The sequence below is a fragment of the Lactuca serriola genome, chromosome 2 (assembly GCF_051521515.1).
Source record: "Lactuca serriola cultivar US96UC23 chromosome 2, Lser_US96UC23_V15, whole genome shotgun sequence".
Lineage (NCBI taxonomy): Eukaryota > Viridiplantae > Streptophyta > Magnoliopsida > Asterales > Asteraceae > Lactuca > Lactuca serriola.
In genome coordinates this window covers 156,078,196-156,101,302 of record NC_136409.1, presented here as the reverse complement: position 1 = coordinate 156,101,302, position 23,107 = coordinate 156,078,196, and the positions used below count along the sequence as shown (strand labels likewise).

At 34.6% G+C, this 23,107-nt stretch overlaps 1 non-coding gene across 1 annotated transcript; it reads left to right on the top strand.

Annotated features, from left to right (window-relative positions):
* The first annotated feature begins 19,258 nt into the window (after positions 1-19,258).
* LOC145090920 (small nucleolar RNA R71) lies at positions 19,259-19,365 on the top strand. The gene has a single exon (XR_013701842.1). It is a non-coding gene; the product is annotated as a small nucleolar RNA R71 (small nucleolar RNA).
* Positions 19,366-23,107: the final 3,742 nt, after the last annotated feature.

The following is a 23,107-nucleotide window of genomic DNA, read 5'->3' as shown; positions in this document are numbered from 1 at the left end:
ATCTTTGTCATTTTTTAAAGGTTGGCTTGCTTTGATAACTGTAACGACCAAAAAATCAAGGGTAAAAATTTCATTTTTAGTATAGCTAAAACATTGATACCCTTTATTCTAAACAATTCAAATCATCATTAAGTAAAACATTTATCAGAGTTCATCCCAAAATCATTCACTGCGGAAGTCATAGGTGTGTGCACTGCGATCAATCCGAACCCTTCCTTTCCAAAACAATGATACCTGAAACCATAAACAAAACCTGTAAGCACGAAGCTTAGTGAGTTTCCCAGAGCATACCATACACACAAAACACATATCACATATCATGATGCAATACCAGCTACCTGTATCACATTTCCTACTAGTTATAAAAGCTACATATAATACATAAGTCATGCATACAAAAACCTGTAAGGATGTCGTGGGCTCCCCCCAGGGTCTTACACCATTGTGCCATGGGATACCCCACATGGTCTTAACCTGAGAATGCCATGGGCTACCCCACATGGTCTTATATCTAATTGCCACGGGCTCCCCCCCCCCCCCCCCCCCTCGGGGGGTCTTCCATGCAAGTATCACAAAGACAACTAGCATAACACATATCACATAAACATATCATATATCACAAAAATATCTACACATAACACAAATAAAACCATAAGGGTCTAGTTTGAACTTTTCAAAAAATATTAGGTTTTTAGAATTTAATATTTCAAAATTAATACCTTTTAATCAAAAATTTAAATTCCAAAACTTGAGGGCAAGTTTTGAAACTTTTTAAAACAATTAAGTTTAACTATTTAAATTTCAAAAACTAAACTATTAAGTTCAAATTGAAACTATAAAACTAAAGGGTGTAAATTGAAACATTTCAATGTTACTAGGTTAAATATTTGACTTATAATAATCCTATATTATCCATATTTAACCAAATCCATCAATTTTGATGAGGATAACCATTCCAAACTTAAAAAATCGGATTTAGGCAACAAAAACGAGTTTTGGCAATTATCCTCAACAAAATCTGGCCAAAAAATCGAAAATCTCGGCAACAGAATAGTAAACTCGTCGGGTTGGGCTCTAAACTCGTCTAGTTCACCCAACTCGTAGAGTTCATATAGAACTCGTCGATTTCATGCTCCAGACAGCAAAAAATTCCGATTTCCTGATCTTTGACAGTTCACTATTGTATCAATTCACTAGAAAACGACCTAGGCTCTGATACCACTAATGGGTTTTAAGCACTACATCATACCTATGATGTACATGCAAACCCTAAAGCTTTAGATCTAGTTTGTTTAATGAACATGCAATAATCATCCAAAGCCATAAACCCTAGATCTAGCATACAATAAACGATTTAACATATGAATTAAGGTTTAGATCATACCTTTGATTGTTATGTAGCAATAAAAATCTATTCCTTCTCGTAATTGACTTATGAAAGCTTAGTGTCACAAGTGTCACACCTCTAATAGCTTACAAACACCAAGAGCAAGAGGATGACTTAGGAGAAGAGAATGAGGCACCAAAAAAACGTCCAAAGAACTCCAAGAATGCTTAGCCACGTTTTTGGGTGCCCTAGGGGTCTATTTATACTTGTGTGGGCTGCTAGGGTTTCAGGAGAAACCCTAATTCTCTACTTAGGCCTTAAGCAACCCATGAAACCTTTCTAGAACGCCCTTGGATGAAAATCATATGGGCTTCCCAGAGATTTCGTCCAATCCCCTTCCCAAAAGGAATCCATAGCCCACAATGCAATTATCTTATAATTACAATATCGGTCCCCCAAGTTTAATTAATCTCTTTTAGCCACATAATTAATTTCTTAATTAATTCTTGTCTAATATTAATTAAACTATATGATTTCTCATTCAATATATTATTCATATAATATATTAATAAATCATAATTAATCTCTTCCTCCACAAATCATCCTATCAAGTTGCTTTGGTGAAGGCAACCCAAAAGGACCATGCACAATCGGGTCAAATACTTACCAAATATAGTTCAGGCTTAGACACTAATCCAACAGATATAACATAGGAAAGTACATTGAATATATAACACATAACATACAGTTGTCCATATATTGAACTCACCATAAAATAATCAATTGATAAAATGATAAGTTGGCCAACACTTCGCCTCTAAATATGACTTTCTTTGACGAAACCGAACATTTTTGTTGACAACCGGACCTTGCGCAGGCAGAGTTTCAACTTGAAAATATTATTTTCTCGGGTCTTTGGGGCGTCGGGGCTTGCTTCGGGTGTCGGGGATGTTTCCTAGGCTTCCGGGGGTGCTAGGGTAAATTGGGAGAGTGTAGAAGGTGTGAAAGAGTGAAATTTGTAATCTAAAACCGAAAGACCTCGCTTTCAATTTTTAGTATCTGAGGGCTCGCATTACACTGGGCGTAACTCCTCAGTATGTAACTTCAGTACGTTGGGCGTTTGAGACGTGACAATGGTTTGGAACTCGGGCCTCGGATGTGGCTGAGTTAGGAAACGCGTCGTCATGTGAAGGCGCTTGGTGGCTAATATGTGTCTTCGTAGTACGCTGGGCATACTTCTACGGCGAGCCTCGTAATTTGCGTCATAAACTTCAAAATTTCATAACTTTCGCATACGAACTCCGTTTTTGACGTTCTTTATATCCATGTGTAGGTGAAATTATGCTCTACAACTTTCGTTTAGATTCCATCGGTTAATTTTGACTTTATTTTTAATATTATATTTTTAACGGGTCGGGACAGGAAAAGTCCGTGAAAAATTCATAACTTCTTCATCAGACGTCCGTTTTCGTCTGTCTTTTTACCGTTGTATTACTATTGACGAGATCTTCGATTCTTGTTTTAGGTTGTGTCGGCTAAAAATCACTCGATCTTTATTTCGAGTTTTTAGTTGTATACTGCTATACTGAAACTTCGAAAAATCATAACTTCCTTATATGAAGTCAGATTTTGACGTTCTTTTTATGAAAATTATCGGTTTAACGACTACCACAACTTTCATTTAGATCACTAAAGCTAAAAAATAGTTTATCATAAACTCACTTTTTATGTCATATGACATTGTGTCAGTTCTGTCGCAAAACTTTTTTGTTATAACTCGGATTTCGATGAGGTTGTCGCCTAAATGTTTTTAGCGAGATAATCTACAACTTTCAATAACATTATATATATATATATATATATATATATATATATATATATATATATTATTTATTTACAACTTTATATTTTCATTAATTTCGATAGTTGACTTTGTATCAGAATCTCATAAGACTTCCCATCACTTTCCAAATGATTCTAAACATAGTTTTACTTCAATCTCATAAAACTATCTTGTTAGAACTCAATGCTCAAACTCATATATTATATAATAATAATAATTACTTTTAAACAAAACACGACAATTATACATAGTTAATAACGTGTATGTTACACATGATTCATGAGTCGTGAATGTCCCAAGCTGATTATACTTTCAGATCTGGAGTTATTAAGGGATGTAAAGGAATAAAGGTGCAAACTTTATGCCATTTGAGTCTCATGCAAACCTTAAGGATGTTGTTATGGCCTCTTTGGAGTAACATTGTCGTATTGATTCTTTAGGTTCTTATATTGATCCCCATGGTTTTCCAGGAATAAGGAAAGAAGTTGTTGAGTTCATTGAGATGTGATGGGTATCCAAGGCCATAATCATAATTCATAAATTTACCCTTAATTTTATGAAGTTTGTTTTCGTCATTTTTACATATTTAATCTTTGAAGTAACGATTATTTTGTAATTTGTGAAAGTGATCTGGAAATCATATATCTTCCTGATGGTGCCAGTAAAGGAGTAATGCAGATTTTTCAAAAAATTATTCGTGGTCCATGTGATGGAATATGTTGTCCTTTTTACCTTCAATATACTTCCATTGTCTTAAATATCATTTTTTTTCAAAACTTTAAAAATAAATTAACAAACTCTTTTGTTATTTATCACATTAATCACCACAAGTTTGTTTTGAAAGAATCACATGTTAGAGTGATTAAAAATCATTCTTGCACGCCTCGGGAAAATTATGCTTGGATTGATTTTGTAGGAAAATATGATCTACAATGCATGAAATTTAATAAAGAAATATCTATTAAGGCGTATATTCAAAAAATAGTAGTGTAGTTTCATGTATATGTGTATTTTATGATAACATTGTACTTCAATTTTTTTTTTATTGAAAGCATCCTGCTTATAAAAATCTAACCAGATATAGTATTCTGCTTTTACTTTTTTTTCTTAGTAGGATATTATTTATACTTTGAAAACTCTATCCATTTATAGCAACGTGCATTCCTTTGTATTTGGATGACTTGCTGTAATTTAGTAAATTGCTCACAATATAAAGCTATAGTAGAAAAAAATAAAATGAAAATACAACACTATAATAAACAAATTTATAAAAGTACATTGCTATTTCTTGTGTTTAATCTGTCATTTATCTATCCAAAAAGTCAACCTAAAAGAATGTAAAAATTGCTTGAAAGGTTGAAAAACATGAAATTTGAACTTTGGAAGAAGATGGGAGAATATCTCATATTATGTTCTTTTCATATTTTTTTCTTCATAGTTAGATTTTTTTTTATAGATTTTAGCTCTAGTCCCTCAGTATCCACTCTACTCACCTGTTATATCTATGTATGGTGGTTCTCTTGTTCCTTATTTCCATGAAAAAATTGCTAATTAGGGTCCTAATATTCACAACCTTCGCCAATCAGTTGCAGAAGCCCGTTTCAAAGAAATAACTGTATGCTCTCATTTTTTCTTTTTTTTTTTTAAAGAAAAAAAGAAAATAAAAGTTTATAATTCTGATTTTGAATAGGTAAGCATATGTCATATACTTATTCTTATGCATATGCATATACTTATTCATAATCATATGTATTTACTTGCCTTATGCATATACTTATTCTTATATATATATATATATATATATATATATATATATATATATATATATATGCATATGCTTATTCATATGCATATTTCATATACTTATTCTTATGTATATGCATATGCATATACATATGCATAATCATATGTAGTAATTTATCTTATGTATATACTTATTCTTATGCAAATTCATATGTATATACTTATACATACGTATATGCCTATACTTATTCTTATGTATATGCATATACATATGCATGTACTTATTCATATGCATATGTATATACTTATGAATATGCATATACTTATAAATATGCATGTCATATATTTATTCTTATTCTTATGCATATACTTATCTATATACATATACATATACTTATTATTATGCATATGCAGATGCATATATTTATTCATATGCATATGCATATGCACGCACACACATATGTATATACATATATTTATAAGCATAATTATGTATTTAATTGGCTTATGCATATACTTATTCTTATGCATATGCATATACTTATTCATATGCATATATATATATATATATATATATATATATATATATATATATATATATATATTCTTATGCACATGCATATACTTATAGATATGCATATAATTATTCATATGCATATGCGTATACTTATAAATATATAAGTCGTATACTTATTCTTATGCAAATGCACATACTTATTCATATACAAATACATATACTTATTCATATGTATAACATCAACAACCTTATTTGGTCTACCCCACTCATGCTTAAGACCTTATTAATTCTATGAAACTGAGCAACATTGCCAATAAACTAAGTTTCTCAATCAAAACAATACAAAGATTCGCCACCAATGAATCAAGGCTATTAGTTTTAGCAAACCTTACAAAGACAAAAAGTTCACCAAACTAGAGAGTCTCCTAGCAATAAACACACTAAGAACAACACCACTCTCTCACATGTCTTCTACAACTATTGTTGAGTAAAATGTGAAAGAAAACTAGTAACATGTAGATTATGTAAATAAAATTGTCATCGGTTCATTTGATTACTGATAATTGCAATGAAAGCCGATCCTAGATCCTTGATAGATCATTGCCTTTAATTGTAGAAGAAGAACATACCGGGAATAACCAAATACAAATAGGGACGTTCTGCTGGCTAGGGGCGAGGCTAGGTATAAGCAATGTAGGTGCTACCTTAAAAATAATTTATCTAAATTTTTTATAAAAAATTAGTGGCCTACCTTAAATATAATTTAATTAGGACCTATCTTACCCACACAATCTCTGAATTTGGATAGAAAAATTTCTAAAGAATAATTAGTGAACAATATAGTTTTTTATTCTAGACGTGTCATTGCTACTGGTGTTTGATCCCACCCGAGAAAAAGGACGCCATGACCTAAATAATACCAAATATCGCCAGACAATTAGTTTGTATTACTTTTATCATCGATACGCATTTACTTTATATGTAACGACTTTGAAGGACCGCAATGAAGGACATTAGTAGTAGAATTTGCTTATTTTATGGTAAAAAAAATCTTTAGAGAATGGCCATATATTTTATGGGATTATATATATATATATATATATATATATATATATATATATATATATATATATATATATATATATATATATATGGGGATATGGAATATACATTAAAACCTCACCTAAGCTTAGGTAATAAACCTCTAAAATATGTCGTGTTAACATGCTAAATATACCCGGTTTGGTTTCACTTGGTAAATATATCATTCTCCATAACATTTATTTCTTTAATTATCGTTTTATCATCTCCATTTTCTTTCCTCAATTATCGTTTGTTACTTTATCCAAGTGAACATTACTAAACCCTAAACCTAAACCTAAACCCTAAATTTAAACCCTAAACACTAAATCTAAACCCTAAACCCTAAATCTAAACACTAAACCCTAAACCCTAATCCCTAAACATAAACCTAAACCCTAAACCCTAAACCCTAAACCCTAAACTCTAAACCCTAAAACCTATTGCGTCGATCTTGAATTTACATCTTGAAGTATTAATCGTGAATCCATTAACCGTAATCTTTATATAGTAAAACAATGTATTTTCAAGAGGTTTAGTACCTAAGCTTAGGTAGGGTTGTAATGTATATTCTTTTTCCTCATATATATATATATATATATATATATATATATATATATATATATATATATATATATATATATATATATATATATATGTTAACTTGTTTATTCATATATTATAAAATAATATTAAAATTTTCAATTCAAACTACGATGTAAGTCCTAACGATATATTTCAAAATTCTCAAGCGAAAACATTCTCAAATATTTATTGGAGCTCATTATGTATGTATGGATCGAATTCAAGAGATAGAGAAGGAAAAAGGTCTTCATCCTCTTAGGAACGAGTAACTACAAAAAAATGATGGTGCATTATTGAATACATGCATGTTAATAATGTTTGTTTATTTCGAGCATAAAGTATTTGTTTAGTTTTATCAAGCATTGGCAAACAATAAATCATGATGTTAAATATTGGTACTTTAAATGCTAGCTTGAATCATGTTTTATGATGGATCATAATTAATTAATTAAACAAAAGAACAGCATACATGCAATGTTTGTTGGTCAATGGGTATAATGACATGAAGTCATGGGACGGAACTTGCGTTACCAACAAGGCCATGTGAGGTATGCCCCCATTGTGGCCTTTAAATTCGTCTATTTGGGATATAAATTGACTAATACTAAATCATCTTCTATTGTTTTGTTAGATAGGGATATAAATAATAAAGTTGTTAACTATTTGATAAAATAGCACAAAATAGTATTATAATATTAAGTATCGCCTAATGGGAAATGTTTATAATGATGTGAAAACGTATTCATTTAACAAATGTTGATAGAGTATATAAAAAATATATTCTATATTCATATATAAAGAGAAATTCATAGTTAAACTACATTTCATATAATTGCTTAAACTTTTACTAATCTATCTATGGATTTTTTTTTGACGAAAATCATATCTTTATGTAGGTATTTATGTATCTATATCAACAAATATGGCCCGAGGAAACTCAATAAAAAAAACCGATAAGAAATTGTGATCACTTATCTTAGAAAATTAATATAGGTTGGATTTAATATACTAACTAGTTGATTGCCCACCTACCTCGCGTTGCAACATAGCCAATCCGTTTTATAGGTTGAATTTTGATGATTGTATTAATAAAAATTAGGTACCGTTGCATTTATTGATATGTAAAAATATAAGGCTAGTACCGTTGACTAACTTCAGTTTATACCGTCAAATGAAAACGTATTATATGTGACCTAACTCATACATATGAAATGTAAATAAAGATAAACACGAAAACATACATAAAATTAATTTTGAAACGTAATGAAAAACTTTAATCTATATCGACACGTAAAGGAAGGTTAACCCCCTGTTTCATTCATTCCATAAGCGTATAATATATACACAGGATACAAACTAAGGAATCTACAAATAAGGAAGGATTATCTTATCTAAACATAGAAGATTATATAGATCAATAATATAAATACAAGATCACGAGCTATCTCTAATAGTCCCCCACAGTTGGAACGGGAGTAGAGCAGACGTTCAAACTGGAGCGAAAGGATTCAAATAAGTGTCGTGGGAGTCCCTTTGTAAAAATGTTGGCGTACTGGTAAGCGGCTGGGACATGGAGAACCCAAATGTGTCCAATGTGAACTTTCTCACGGACAAAATGAATGTCAATCTCAACATGTTTTGTTCGCTGGTGTTGAACGGGATTTTCAAACAAATACACGGCTGAGACATTATCGCAGTAGACGATAGTAGTTTGACGAACCGGGATGTGAAGTTCAAGTAAAAGGTTACGAATCCAGCTAGATTCGACAACGGCATTTGCGACACCCATGTATTCTGCTTCAACGCTAGAATGGGATATGGTGGGTTGTCTTTTGGATGCCCATGATAATAGGTTGTCGCCGAGGTAGACGCAATATCCCGATGTAGAGCGTCTAGAGTCCGGACACCCCCAATCAGCGTCAGAGTAGGTCGTGAGATTTAGTCGGGGAGAGGCATTAAGATGCAATCCGTAATGAAGGGAACCTTTTATGTAACGCAAGATACGTTTACAAAAATGTAGATGAGGCTCGCGTGGAGTGTGCATGAAGAGACACACCTGTTGGACAACATATGTGATGTCGGGCCTAGTAAAAGTTAAGTACTGGAGGGCTCCGGCTAGGCGCCGATATAGAGTGCCGTCAGGAAGGAAAGGGCCGACTGTGGCACTTAGTTTGGATAAAGTGTCAATATGTGTGGTTATTGCATTACATGATGCCATGGAAGCTCGTTCGAGAATATCTTGAGCTTATTGTGCTTGAGATATAAATAAACCTTGTTTATTTCGCTGAACAGATATACCCAAAAAATGATGTAGTGGCCCGAGATCAGTCATGGAGAATTCACGAGATAGAGTAGCAATGATATGTTTGAGTAGTATGGAGTCTAATGTTGTAAGTATGATGTCATCGACGTAAAGCAAAAGGTATGCGATATGTGATCCCTTTTTATAGACAAATAGAGAATTGTCACATATGCTGCTACGGAACCCATTAGCGGTGATAAAGTTGGAGAACCGAAGATACCACGCTCATGGAGTTTGCTTGAGCCCGTATAATGATTTTCGTAGGCGACAAACATGATAAGGTTTGGTGGAATCAACGAAGCCCGGAGGTTGGTACATGAACACGGTCTCATGAAGGTCGCCATGTAGGAAGGTGTTTTTGACATCAAGTTGGTGGAGAGGCCAAGATCTTGAAATGGCAATGCTAAGCACTGTACGAATTATGGCAGGTTTGACGACCAGACTGAATGTCTCGTCACAATCTACACCAACGGTTTGAGATTTTCCATTAACTACCAAACGGGCTTTATACCGTTGTAATGTCCCATCGGCATGAAATTTATGGCGAAATAACCACATGCATCAAATGATCGGGCGGTTTGCAGGCCAAGGGACAAGTTCCCATGTATCATTTTCCTGTAATGCACTAAATTCATGGTTCATGGCAAGTAACCAATTTGGATCCTTAAAGGCTTGAGAATACGTTTTAGGGGTTGGGGAGATGGGTTTGGTAGAGGTTGTGTGAAGGTTTAAGAGTTGTCTAAGTTTGAAGATACCATGTTTTGATCTGGTAGTCATAGGATGTGGTGGTTGGGCGGTTGTTGGGGGTGAAACGGGGGTTAGTATAGCAGTAGAGAGGGGGATATCAGATGTGTTGTTGGTAGGGTTATTTGTTCTGAGGCTTTCGGGAGGAGAAGTTGGTGAGGAGGGGCTGGTTTGTGAGTTGTCAACAGGAGGGGGTTCATGTGGGGTGGGTGGCGTTTGTTGTGGAATGGTGGGGGTAGTGTGAGTGTCTTCGAATAAGTAAGGGTGGGGTGTAGATGTGTCAGGTTCGAGGAAGGAGTATGAGTTTGAAGGTTAAGGATCAAGGAATGGAAAAAGAAGACTCATCAAATATAACATGGCAAGACAATATAACTTTTCCGGAGGTTGGATCGAGACATCGGTGTCCCCAAAAATTGCTATGGTATCTGAGGAAAATGCAACGAGTGGATCGAGTGTGGAGTTTATGAGGTTGAGTGGAAGTAGTGTTGGGGTAGCACACACATCCAAAAATGTGAAGGTGATTGTATGTGGGATGCCTAAGGTAGAGAGAAAATGTTGGGGTATTGAAATGAAGAATTTTTGTGGGAAGTATGTTATGGAGGTAGGTGGCGGTGTGAAGGACCTTGACCCAAAAGGATGGTGGTAAGTGGGCATGAGCAAGAAGGGCTCGAATAATGTCATTGAGACGCCTTATCATGCGTTCAACTTTGCCATTTTGAGGTAAGGTTTGAGGACATGAAAACCGAAAAGTGAGACCATGATTTGAGGCAAATGTTTTAAAATTGGTGTTATCGAATTCACCTCCTAAATCACATTGGAAAGATTTTATCTTTCTGTTGAATTGGGTGCTAATGAGAGCATGGAATTTGGTGAAGTTGGTGAAAGTTTCAGATTTGACTTTGATAGGGTAGACCCATACATATTATGTGTAATGATCGAGAAGAACCATGTAATACTTATAACCTGATTGGCTTAAAACAGGCAAGGTCCATAAATCATAGTGGATAATATCAAATGGTGTAAAAGTACTAGAATTTGAGTCTAGAAATGGTAAATGTTTATTATTTGAAATTTGGCAGGAGTGGCAAACAGAAGATAAACTTTGTTTATTACATGAAATAAAGAAAAGAGTACGTAATGAATCAAAAACTGCAGTTCCTGGGTGACCGAGACGGTTGTGCCATAGTTATGGTGATGAGATAGTGACGAGAGCGGATGGAATGCTTGGTGGTGTGAACGGATAGAAGTCTCCTGAGCTATTGTGGCGAGAAAGGAATTTACCAGTCTGGAGTTCCTTCACAGAAAAACCATAAGGGTCAAAGCATAAAGAAACATTATTCTCAATGGTGAACTTTCTTATCGACAGGAGGTTTTTAATTATGTGTGGGGAATATAGGATATGTGGTAAGTTGTAGGTCTGAGTGGGTAGTTTGTGTTGGGTATGTCCGGATCCAAAAATTGGTATATTGTGACCATTACCCATGAATATAGATTGTATAGGAGAAGATGGCAGGGGAGTTGTGATTTTACCTGGGTCAGCAGTCAAGTGGGAGGACGCATCGGATTCCATGTACCATGATTGATCCGAATGATTGAGATTCATGTTTTGAAATGCTGCTCCAAGGTCAGTCGGACTGAGTGCATCATATTGTGATTGTATTGGTTCTTGTGGTGTTGATTCTGCAACAGTAGGTTGGGTTGAGCATGCAACGTGAGCTACAGACTGTTGGGCTTGTTTAGCTGTGGGTTGTCGCTGACCATTAGGTCATGGTGTGGGCCACGGAGCTTGTGATGGATATGGACATGGTGGTGGAGACCACCATGCCCATGGTGGGTAGTTCGGCTGCATAGAACCGGGTGAAGATCTGCCTCGTACCGGATTGGGGTGTCGTCCTCCATGTGGATATCGTCCTCCAGATTGGGTGTTGCGACCAATGTTTTAAAAACCGTTTTTTTAGTTGAACCAATATGGTGAGCGTTTCCCGGTTCGACCGCCGGGTCAACCGGTTTCTATATTTTTCATGTTTTTTCTTATTTTCTTACACATACATACATATATAATTCATGAATTTGATGTTTACAAGTTCAAACATTAAAAATACACATACAAATAAGTTGTAGATGATTTCAAATACATTAAAATAACACATAATCATAAGTTTTAGTGTTTTACATCAATCCATATACGTCAAAAAGAAAATTAAGTATAATACCGAAAAAAGATATAATTTTAAATGAATACATACACATCAAAAAACTTTATAACATTTACCCTATGTTTTTATTTATAGAAAACTAAATAGATTTGAAAAAAAAATCACCAAAGTTTATTGTGTAAATGGTTCTTTTTCATGTGTTTTTTTTTGTTTAACATGTTCAACCGGTTTATTTTGACCGATTCAACCGGGTTTTTCTAAAAACTGGCTGGTTCAATCCGGTTCAAAAATCAACATAAAACCGGTGATAATTGAACCACTCTTACCACCGGTTCCCGGTCCAACCGGTTCGACCGGCCGGTTCAAACCGGTTTTTAAAACATTGGTTGCGACCACGACCCCTGCCAAAAGTTCGTTGATTTTCATCACGATTTGGTGGTCATTATTGGATGTCCTTTGTGGTCTGGTGTGTATGATAAACTAGAACATTAGGGCTGGTAAGGTTTTTCCGTGCTGTTTGGCGGTGTTACTCAAGTTGTAACATACTTCTAGTAGTGTCCCAAGATGGAAGACTTTGGTTGATGAAAGATGCCACTGTGTCATATTCTGCAGGAAGACCACGAACTAGTTATTGTACAAGTGTTTGTTCATTCACCAGGTTTTCGACATCAGTGAGTTGGTCGGCAAAGTCTTTTAGGCATTGGTAGTAGTTATTCATGGATGTGCACGAGGTCAAGGTCAAGTTGGTGAACTCATGCTCTAGGGCAGCCGCACTAGATCCTTTGTTGTTCAAGAAAATTTCTTTGATTCGTTTCCAAATGTCGTAAGTCGTGGCGTCGGTGTCAAGGACACGAACCAAAATTTCATCAGATAGTGTTCCGTAGATCCACTGTAGAACAATAGAATCGATCTCTTGCCAAGCTTCATATGTTGCTTCTGTCTTTGCGGGTGCGACAGTACCGTCTATGTGATGAAGGACCTTATAACCTCGAGCGTGGAGTTTGAATAGCTTCACCCAGGAGGAATAAGTTACTTTTGTACCATCCAGAGTTCTGATCTTGTTCTGGATGTTCGTGACTATGTAAACTGGGTGAAAAGATGAAGGTTTTGATGGTGGATCATTGGTTGACATTGTGGTGTTTGATTGCCGTAGCAATGGGGGAGGGCACCGCCAGTTCTTTTAGGGTTTGAAGGATTGTAGCTCTGATACCATAAAGGAAGGTTAACCCATGTTTCATTCATTCCATAAGCGTACAATATATACACAGGATACAAACTAAGGAATCTACAAATAAGGAAGGATTATCTTATCTAAACATAGAAGATTATACAGATCAATAATATAAATACAAGATCACGAGCTATCTCTTTCTTTTTAAGTAAGTACGATTTCTTTTTAAGTTAACGAACGGAATTTCATATAATCAAAAACATGTTATATTTGACATAACACATACGTAGGAAGCGTACATAAAAATTAGGATGAAAATGTGAAAAAATACGTCAAAACGAAGACAAATTCGAATTTATAACGATGCGTACATAATAAAAGTAAGTCTTTTTAAAAAAATTAATGAATGAAAGTTCTGAATTTACGATGAAATGATGACCACCTCGAATTTATATCAACACATACATAAAAACATGCATTAATAAATTAGTTCTTTTAGTTAATGAACGAAAATTATTAAAGAAAATTAGATTATATATATTATAGGAGTAAACATGAAAGTTTAGAGAAATATAACATCTATTTTCAGGTATTGCTCTTAAGATCTAACTTTTCTAATTTTGGGAACTTTTAGTAAATCTTGGCCAACCACAACGTGGTGATAGAGCTCACCACGACGCGGTCGTGACCCTAAAAGGACCACACATTTTTAATGAGAATGGCGTAGTCATGTATTGGCCACGGTGTGGCGGCGGCTGGGTGAAAACCCTAAATTTCGGGCCTTGAGCCCTATTTAAGGAACATTATGGGTAGGGTTTGCTCACAGCTCCAACCTCCATCCCTTTGAGAGAAACCCTACAATGTGTGTGTGTGTATGTGTTCTTGGCTTTTCAAGGAGTAAGAAGGAAGAAGTAGGTGGTTCAAGCCAGTGGTGGGATTTGTTTTTCTTGAGGGTTGCTTCTACAATCATCATTAGACTCCAGAATGTATAAAGTTCATACCTTTTCATCTTATGAGTTGCTTATGTAGTGTTTGAGTCCCTTTTTGGTTATTGAAAATGAATCCTTGGAGTTTAAAGCAAATCCAGGACCTTGGATAAGATTTATGTTACTCTCTGGACCTTTAGTCCCATAAAGTTTGCATCTTGTCCAAGAAGCAACCATACATGGATCTCTTAGGTTATCTTGTCCCTTTTGTGTTAGGGTTTGAGATCTAGGCTTTTAGAGGTTAGGAAATGGATAAAGTTTGAAACTTTATCCATGTATTTCCTTAATTGATCTAGATCTGAGCTTTGGAGATCTAGAAATAAGGGTTAAGAGCTTAATGAATTAAGTTGGTCAAGACGATTACCACAGCGTGGTAATGTTGCTACCACGACATGGTGGCGAGGGATTTCATGATCATTTTGGTGTTTAGCCACCACAGCATGGCTATGGTGTTGGCCACCATGATGTGCACAAAAGTACATATTAGTTTTAAATTTATAACCTAACAAACTCTTACTAAATATGCACCTATAGGCAGTGTACCTAGTCAGATTAAAGTATAACTCACATAAGTCGGGTGTCGATTACAGAGAACAAAATTCGATTATTTAAATTAACTACTTCTAATTAAACTAAGAAACAACTATTATTTGGGGGGTTTTTATTGATTTTTCAAGATCAGAATAACTTAATATCACCCATCAAGTAAGAAAGCCACGAAAACAAAGTAACTTCAAGAATTATAAAGAATACTTTTACCTAGATCCAATTTCACTTTCTCCTATGGTTGATTTCTTATGGATAGATTATATTGTTTACCAATTATCTAGATTGTGATCAAATATCTAGGCTATCAATTTACGAATGAAAAAGCAATGATCATGCAAAAGTTAAACACTAAATTTATAATACCACAATTGGACTATGAATAATATGAGTTACTCTCCTATGATCAATTCAACCAACCAAGAACAACTTAATACTAATTAAGCTCTCTAACAGAGTTAAAGTTACTTGATTTAATTACTTAAACTAAGATGTGATTAATCTTAGATCTAATTATCTAATGATCATAAACAATTAGGAGATAGATTCATGCAACTAATATGATTAATTAACACACAAAATCCGATTTATAAGGAATATAAACTAGAACTAAAACATGTTAGGGTTTATATATATCAAACACAAGTAAAATCAAATATAATCATCCAATAATTGAAATTAATACAAATGAATCAAGTTCATCTTCACTAAACAAAAGTAAAAGGTGTCTAGCCTTTCATTGTAGCATAAAAACACAATAAATCTACATAAAATAAGCTAGACCTGAGTATAATAAGCAAACCAACTAGATCAACGTTGAATTCCTTCTAAATCTTCTTCAATTCTTAAGCTTCAGTTGAATTTCGATCTTCTTTTGGTTTTTTAAGGGTTCTTAGTCGCAAATAACCTCTGAAAACCAAATGCATGCCCCATGATTTTGAACTATTGTCCCCGATTTTATAATTGTGGAAAACCACATAGCGGTTGACTGCCACCATGATGTGGTCTTTAAGTAAATCACGTGTCTGCCAAGTCAGCATATGGGTCGCGAATATTCCAATCACCACATCATGGTTATATCACCACGACGTGGTCTTCAATTCTTCTTTCTTCTTTTGTTTTAGCTCTCGTTTCCTGCTTCCAGGTCCTCTCATGCTTCCTTTTTGTCCCAAGCAAGTCTTCGCTGCTACAAAACATATTTTAAACATAATATGTATCTTTTGTTCCATACTAAGCATAAATGTAGCTAAAAGTATTAGAAATATGCATTAAATATGTAGTTAATTATGTATAAATTAAATACCCCACACTTGGCTTTTGCTTGCCCCCTAGAAAAACTGATTTTATTATTATCATATCAAGACTGTAGCTACCAACATTTCACAAGACAATCCATTTTGAGCCTCTCCATTACTCCAAGAATGTAATGTGTGTATATGTATCTATATTTTCCTAAGAACTTCCTCAATCCAAAATATTCACAATCTTAATAAACGCCTGCCTACTTTTTTGAACAACGCTTACCCATTCCCATAAAGCATTCTTAACCTCAAGGTAATTCTGATTAAACTCCCAAGCATACATATGAAAAAATAACGTAAAAAATAAAAATACAATAAATAGCTTGTCAAATTTTGCCTTATTCTTGAGTCTTTGATAATTTGGTGCTTTTCTTCATGATATTTCTTGATCTTCATAGCTTTGTAGACTCTTATTACCAACTTTTGCAACTTTTTTTTTCTTTTCTATTTTTTTCTTTTTTTTTTCACTCAAAACTAAAAATCCTATAAAAACATATGCTTAAGCAATGAAACTTAAATTCAACCCTTATTTGTTAGAGGTATTAGTCTAGAGTGAAATGACTACATAAGCTTTCCTGGATACATTTCTGGTACACGATGCTAAAAATATTGTGGCCCTCAAACTAAGCAAGGTTGTGTTTTTGTTCCATTATTTCACTAGGACAGGGAAGCCACATATACACAATAACATCTATTGGCTCAAATAAACATTGAAACTCGCATTGGATCGTCCCATACAACACTAGAAACCTAGATCTCAATATAACAATTTTTTTAACTAGGTTCAATTTTAGATTATTCTATCAATTCTTTCTAATAATTTTTTTAAATCCTAGTCATTTTTCAAATTTTATCAGGATGCTTGTATTCCTATATTCAACCTCCAACCCCACACTTAAATGATGCAATGTCCCCATTGCATGCTTAAACAATTAAAGAACATAAATTAAAAGGAAGAATTTGAACAGACTCCCCTTGGGTATTAGTGGCGAGATCGAATTATGAATGTGTGCGAAAAGCTTGGACTTCTCGTATTAAGGCTGGAAACAATACTTATGGACCTTCTTCTTGTGAATGCAAATATGTCGGATCGGAATAAATCAAAGAACTATTCTTCAAAAGTGTGTTGAACCGCTGCCACGTCGTGGGAAAGCAACATCACGACGTGGTGTAAAGTTTGAAGTCGTAATGGTCGAGAAAAATAAGATCTCCACGACGTGTTCTAAGTATGCCACGTCATGGTTCAATCATATGCAGTCACGATAAAATAAAATGCCAGGACATGGTGCTGATGGCCACATCGTGGTTCCTTTTCTGACTGTCTTGTAAGATCAAAGTAATGTACCGACTCTACGTAATGTTTAGGACCATTCCCGATCTTTTCTTTTAGTAGATATTCTTCAAAAACTCTTTTCTTCATCAAGTGGGAACCCTACACTTGTTCAAAAATGTGGTCTTTAATTATAATCTTCACAAATGCACGAATTTTGCATCCATGAAGCTCCTTCACTTCTTCATTTTCTATTAACACTACCAAATAAAATCAAAAGACTAGAGAAACACATGATACTTAGGTTAAACTAAAAATAAAATCTAAAACCAAAATAAAACTAAAAACTAAAATGAAATCAAAAGGAAAAGAAAATGCAAACTCTTAAAAACCGGTTGCCTCCCGAGAATCGCTTCTTTTTTAGGAGTCGTGAGTTGGACTCCTTCCCACTCTACGTTGCCTCAGGTGGAAGCGTAGCCTCCCCATTCTCCATCATATTGAGCCTTTTTTGTTTGTAAGCAACCCTTCTGTTGAATGTCTTTATCAAACTTTCTGGCATTTTTTGGTTGATATCTTCATTATGCTTCCTCTTGGGTTCTTTCTTCATTCCCGTGTATTTAGCTTTTGTCTTATCTCTTTCTGGGGTTTTCTTGTCAAAATGACACTCATCACTCTTTTCTTCTTTTTCTTCAATTCTCTATGTAACTTGATCTAGTGGTCTTGTAAAAGCAAACACCTCGAAAATCATTGGTGTTGGCATTGGAGGTTTCAAATAATTCACTTATTTTTCCAATTGCTCTTTAGGTTGTTTATGCTCCGTGAACTTTTTGTTTCCTTCCTTCACCAGATTTTCCTTGGAATGAGATGGGAAAGGAAGAGGTGGTCGATACGACTCAACAACAGAAAAATCATAATCTTCCTTAAGTTCCCATGACGTGGCACTATTGCCTCCATGTCGTGGCGACTAGACATAATCACGATAATCTTCTGGTTTTTCTTTCGCTTTTACTTTGAGCGACTGATCAGATTATTCTTCAAGGGCCACCATATGCTCCAATTCGTCTTCTTCTTCTGTATAAACGGCCATGACTTGAGCGATTGGGATTGAATCGACTTTTCTTGAAGGTGTATCTAATTGCTTTTCTTGCACAAGCTTTGTTAATTGCCCGAATTGTGAGTGGATGCTCATGATATATGCTTGTTGATCTCTAAGTGTTGCATTAGTGGCATCATGTCTTCTTTCTCTAGATTCCATAAATCGAAATAGCTTTAACTCGAGAGCATTTATTTTCTCGGATTGGACCTGTTCAGTTTGGTAGAGATCATGCTTTAGTTGTTGAAGTTATTTTGTATCTCGATCTCTCTTGTACTCTAATTCACAATACCATGTAGCAAGATTTGCATCTATTGTGAATTGATCTACTCATTTTTGTGATCTTTTCTTCTATTCCGTCGAGCTTTGCAATCACTGCACTGATAACATCTTGACCTCCATTTTTACTTGCTTTTCCTTTAGTGAAATCCTCATTTGGGTTGTAATACTCTCTTGAATGCTTAGGGAATTCTTTAATCAAAGCTTTATTTGTTGTCAGATCCTTCCTTGTCATGGGCCCTTGTGAGTCTAGAAGTTGGTGAGTGCACACATTGACTCCATCACAAAATATTGATATTTTTTATTGCACATTGAAAGTCGTGTTGAGGGAAATGTCGTAGCAATCTCTTATAATGCTTCCAAGCTTCGTATAACGACTCTCCCTATAATTGTTGAAAATTTTGGATATTTCTTTTAAGCTTCGCCACTTTTAAAGAAAGGGTAAAATAGTTTATGAACCCAGTCTTAAAGTCAGCCCATGTCGTGATTGCTCCAAAGGGAAGTGATTTTAACCATTGTTTTGCTTCACCGTTCAATGTGACTGGAAAAAGTCGAAGCATCGCCACATCTTTACTCACGTTTGGTGCATGAAAATAATTTAAAATCTCCATCACCTGTTTTACGTGCTCGTGGGCGTCCTCGTGCTCCTTCCCATAAAAAGGTAGATCTTTTAGCATATAAAGAATGTGCCCCGGAAGTTCAAATTTTGTCGCGGTTGGAATTTTTGGTGGATCAAGACTCCATCTATTGTCGTTCCTATACGTCTCTTGTACTCATCCATTGGCATGGTCGTGATGTCCCCCATTTTTCCTGCTAAGATAAAACTAGAAAACACGCGTAAAACGAACAAAAAAGAAATAAAATCAAATCTAACTGTAACATGACCACAACATGGCCATGGTGCCCACAACATGGTTGCTGATCAGGCAGAAAAATAAAATGCAGAATTTTTTTTGTGTGGTTTTTACACCACAAAAAGGATCGAATAACTAAAAGCAAGTAAACTAAAAATCAAATAAGTCCTTCCCCAACAATGGGGCCAAAAACATTGATTTGCTCAAAAGTATCTATTAGTTTTAAATTTATAACCTAACAAACTCTTACTAACTATGCACCTATAGGCAGTGTACCTACTCAGATTATAGTATAGCTCACATAGTCGAGTGTCGATTGATCATAGAGAACGAAATTCGATTAATTAAATTAACTACTTCTAATTAAACTAAGAAACAACTATGATTTGGGGTTTTTTTTACTGATTTTTCAAGATCATAATAACTTAATATCACTTAACAAGTAAGCAATCCATGAAAACAAATTAACTTCAAGCATTAAAAGAATACTTCTACCTAAATCCAATTTCACTTTCTCTTATGGTTGATTTCTTATGGATAGATTATATTGATTACCAATTATCTAGCTATTATGATCAAATATTTATACTTATCAATTTATGAATGACAAAGAGATGATCATGTACAAGTTAAACACTAAATTTATAATAGTACAATTGGACTATGAATGATATGAGTTACTCTCCTATGATCATTCAACCAACCAAGCACAACTTAATACTAATTAAGCTCTCTAACACAGTTACATTTACTTGCTTTAATTACTTAAGCTAAGATGTGATTAATCTTAGCTCTAATTATCTAATGATCATAAACAATTAGGAGATAGATTCATGCAATTAATATGATCAATTAACACACAAAATCTAATTTATAAGGAATATAAACTAGAACTAAAACATGCTAGGGTTTATATATATATATATATATATATATATATATATATATATATATATATATATATATATATATATATATCAAACACAAGTAAAATAAATATAATCATCCAATAATTGAAATCAACACATATGGATCAAGTTCATCTTCACTAAACATAAGTAAAAGGTGTCCAACCTCTCATTGTAGCAGAAAAATACAATAAATCTAAGTAAATAAGCTAGATATGAGTATAATAAGCAAACCAACTAGATCAATGTTGAATTCCTTCTAAATCTTCTTCAATTCTTAAGCTTCAGTTGAATTTCAATCTTCTTCTGGTTTTCTAGGGGTGCTTAGACACAAATAACCTCTGAAAACTGAATGCATTCCCCATGATTTCAACCTAATGTCCGCGATTTTATAATTATGGAAATCTGGCCACCACAATGTGGTCTTCGAGTAAATCCCATGTCTGCCACGTCAGCATATGGGTCGCGAATATTCCAATCACCATGTCACGGTTATATCACCAAGATGGTCTTCAATCTTCTTCTTTCTTCTTTTGTTTTAGCTCCCGTATCCTGCTTCCAGCTGCTCACGTGCTCCCTTTTTGTCCCAAGCAAGTCTTTGCTGCTACAAAACATATTTTAAAGATAATAAGTATCTTTTGTTCCATACTAAGCATAATTGTAGCTAAAAGTATTAGAAATATTCATTAAATATGTAGTTAATTATGCACATATCACACGATGTGGTGACGCGGCTATTGAATTTGACCATTGACTTTTTGACTAACTTTGAATTAGGGTCAAACTTTAGGGTTTTGGTCTTAGATTGGGTATTTTCCCTTATTAAATGTTTAAGTGGGTGTTGCACCGGTTTATTTCATGTGACGAGTTGTATGGATATTTTCTTTCGGCTCTGAGGTGAGTTTTTTCTCACTATACTTTGTATTATTGTATGTATCTTTTGTTTGTTAGGATGTTGATTTGATGTAATGATCTCTTACACACATAGATCTGTTATGATTATTTGGTTTTGATTGTTATTGTTATTTGCATATGTCGACATATTGTGGTTAGGTTGAGACGTTTTAGTTGTGTGTTGTAGGCCAAGAGAACCAAGTGGTCCACTCCATACTGTAGGCCCAAGGGGAGCAACGTTGCTTGGATGTTATAGGCTCCGGTGGCAGTCCAACCTTATGCTGAAGGCCTTGTGTGCATGCATTGTATTTGTTTAATTGTGTGTGGTATTTTGGGGGAACTTACTAATCTTTGGCTTACAGTTGTGGATTTAAATGTTTCAGTTACTTCGGACAATCGGGGAAAGGTGAAGGCATGATTGTACAAATCATCCATTAGTCTTAATGATATTGAGAGATGTTATGTTTGATACTGTAACATTCCAAAAACCATGATAAAACCTTTCATTTTTATAAAATCATCCCATAAAACCATTAGATAGTAATCCGTTATTTTCAACAAAAAATCATAGAATTAGAGTATCAATATCTCTTAAATCATAATCAATCAGGAGGATGTGTATGGTCACGCCTTCGCATTGCCTTGATCCTCTGATGTACCTGAAACCATGAAAGCAACAACTATAAGCCAAATTTTAGTGAGTTCTCCTAAAATACCCCACACAATAACATTTATACAAGCATGCACACTAGGTCCACAGTTATCAGAGAAGATTACCATCGGCTCCATAGTCATCAAAGTGGATGATCCCCGACCCACAGTCATAGGATTGGATTTCCCGGCCTACATTCATCAGACTGGATTGCCTCGTGTTTGTTGGCTTACAGTACATAGCAGTAAAGCCTCAACCTAACCGCACTATGTTGACATATGCAACAGATTAACAATAACACAAAAGTACATGTAATCATATAGATCTACCAATCTATCAGATCATTACAACATAGCAACATCCTATACAAAAGGATACATAACACAATCTAGTGCGCTAACATTATTGCCTTCGACCCAAGAGTACAGTGAGGAAAACTAACCTCGAAGTCGAGAAGGTAATTGAGCTGATAAAAAATCCAAATATCGTCTCTACAGGTAACCTATAGAGAAAACAAGGACCACGTCTCAATCTACATCTCAAAATGCTCCATTTGACCTAAAATTAAACCTGGTCAAAGTCAATGGTCAAAAGTCAACTGCCAACTTCCAGTCTGTCTATGCCCTGCATACATGAAGCTCTACACACCACGTAGAGCTCAAAGAGGTAAAACGGACACAAAAAGGGTTACGAGCAACATAGCTAAAACTACACACTGCATAGTATGTCGATGCCCAATTTTTCCCATTATGTGCTCAGTATAGAAAGTTAATCCTCCAAACTTTCTGATCTAAAACAAGATGGATGTTGATGTGTGTAAAACTCAACTAGTTTTAAACCTACTTCTAATTATAAA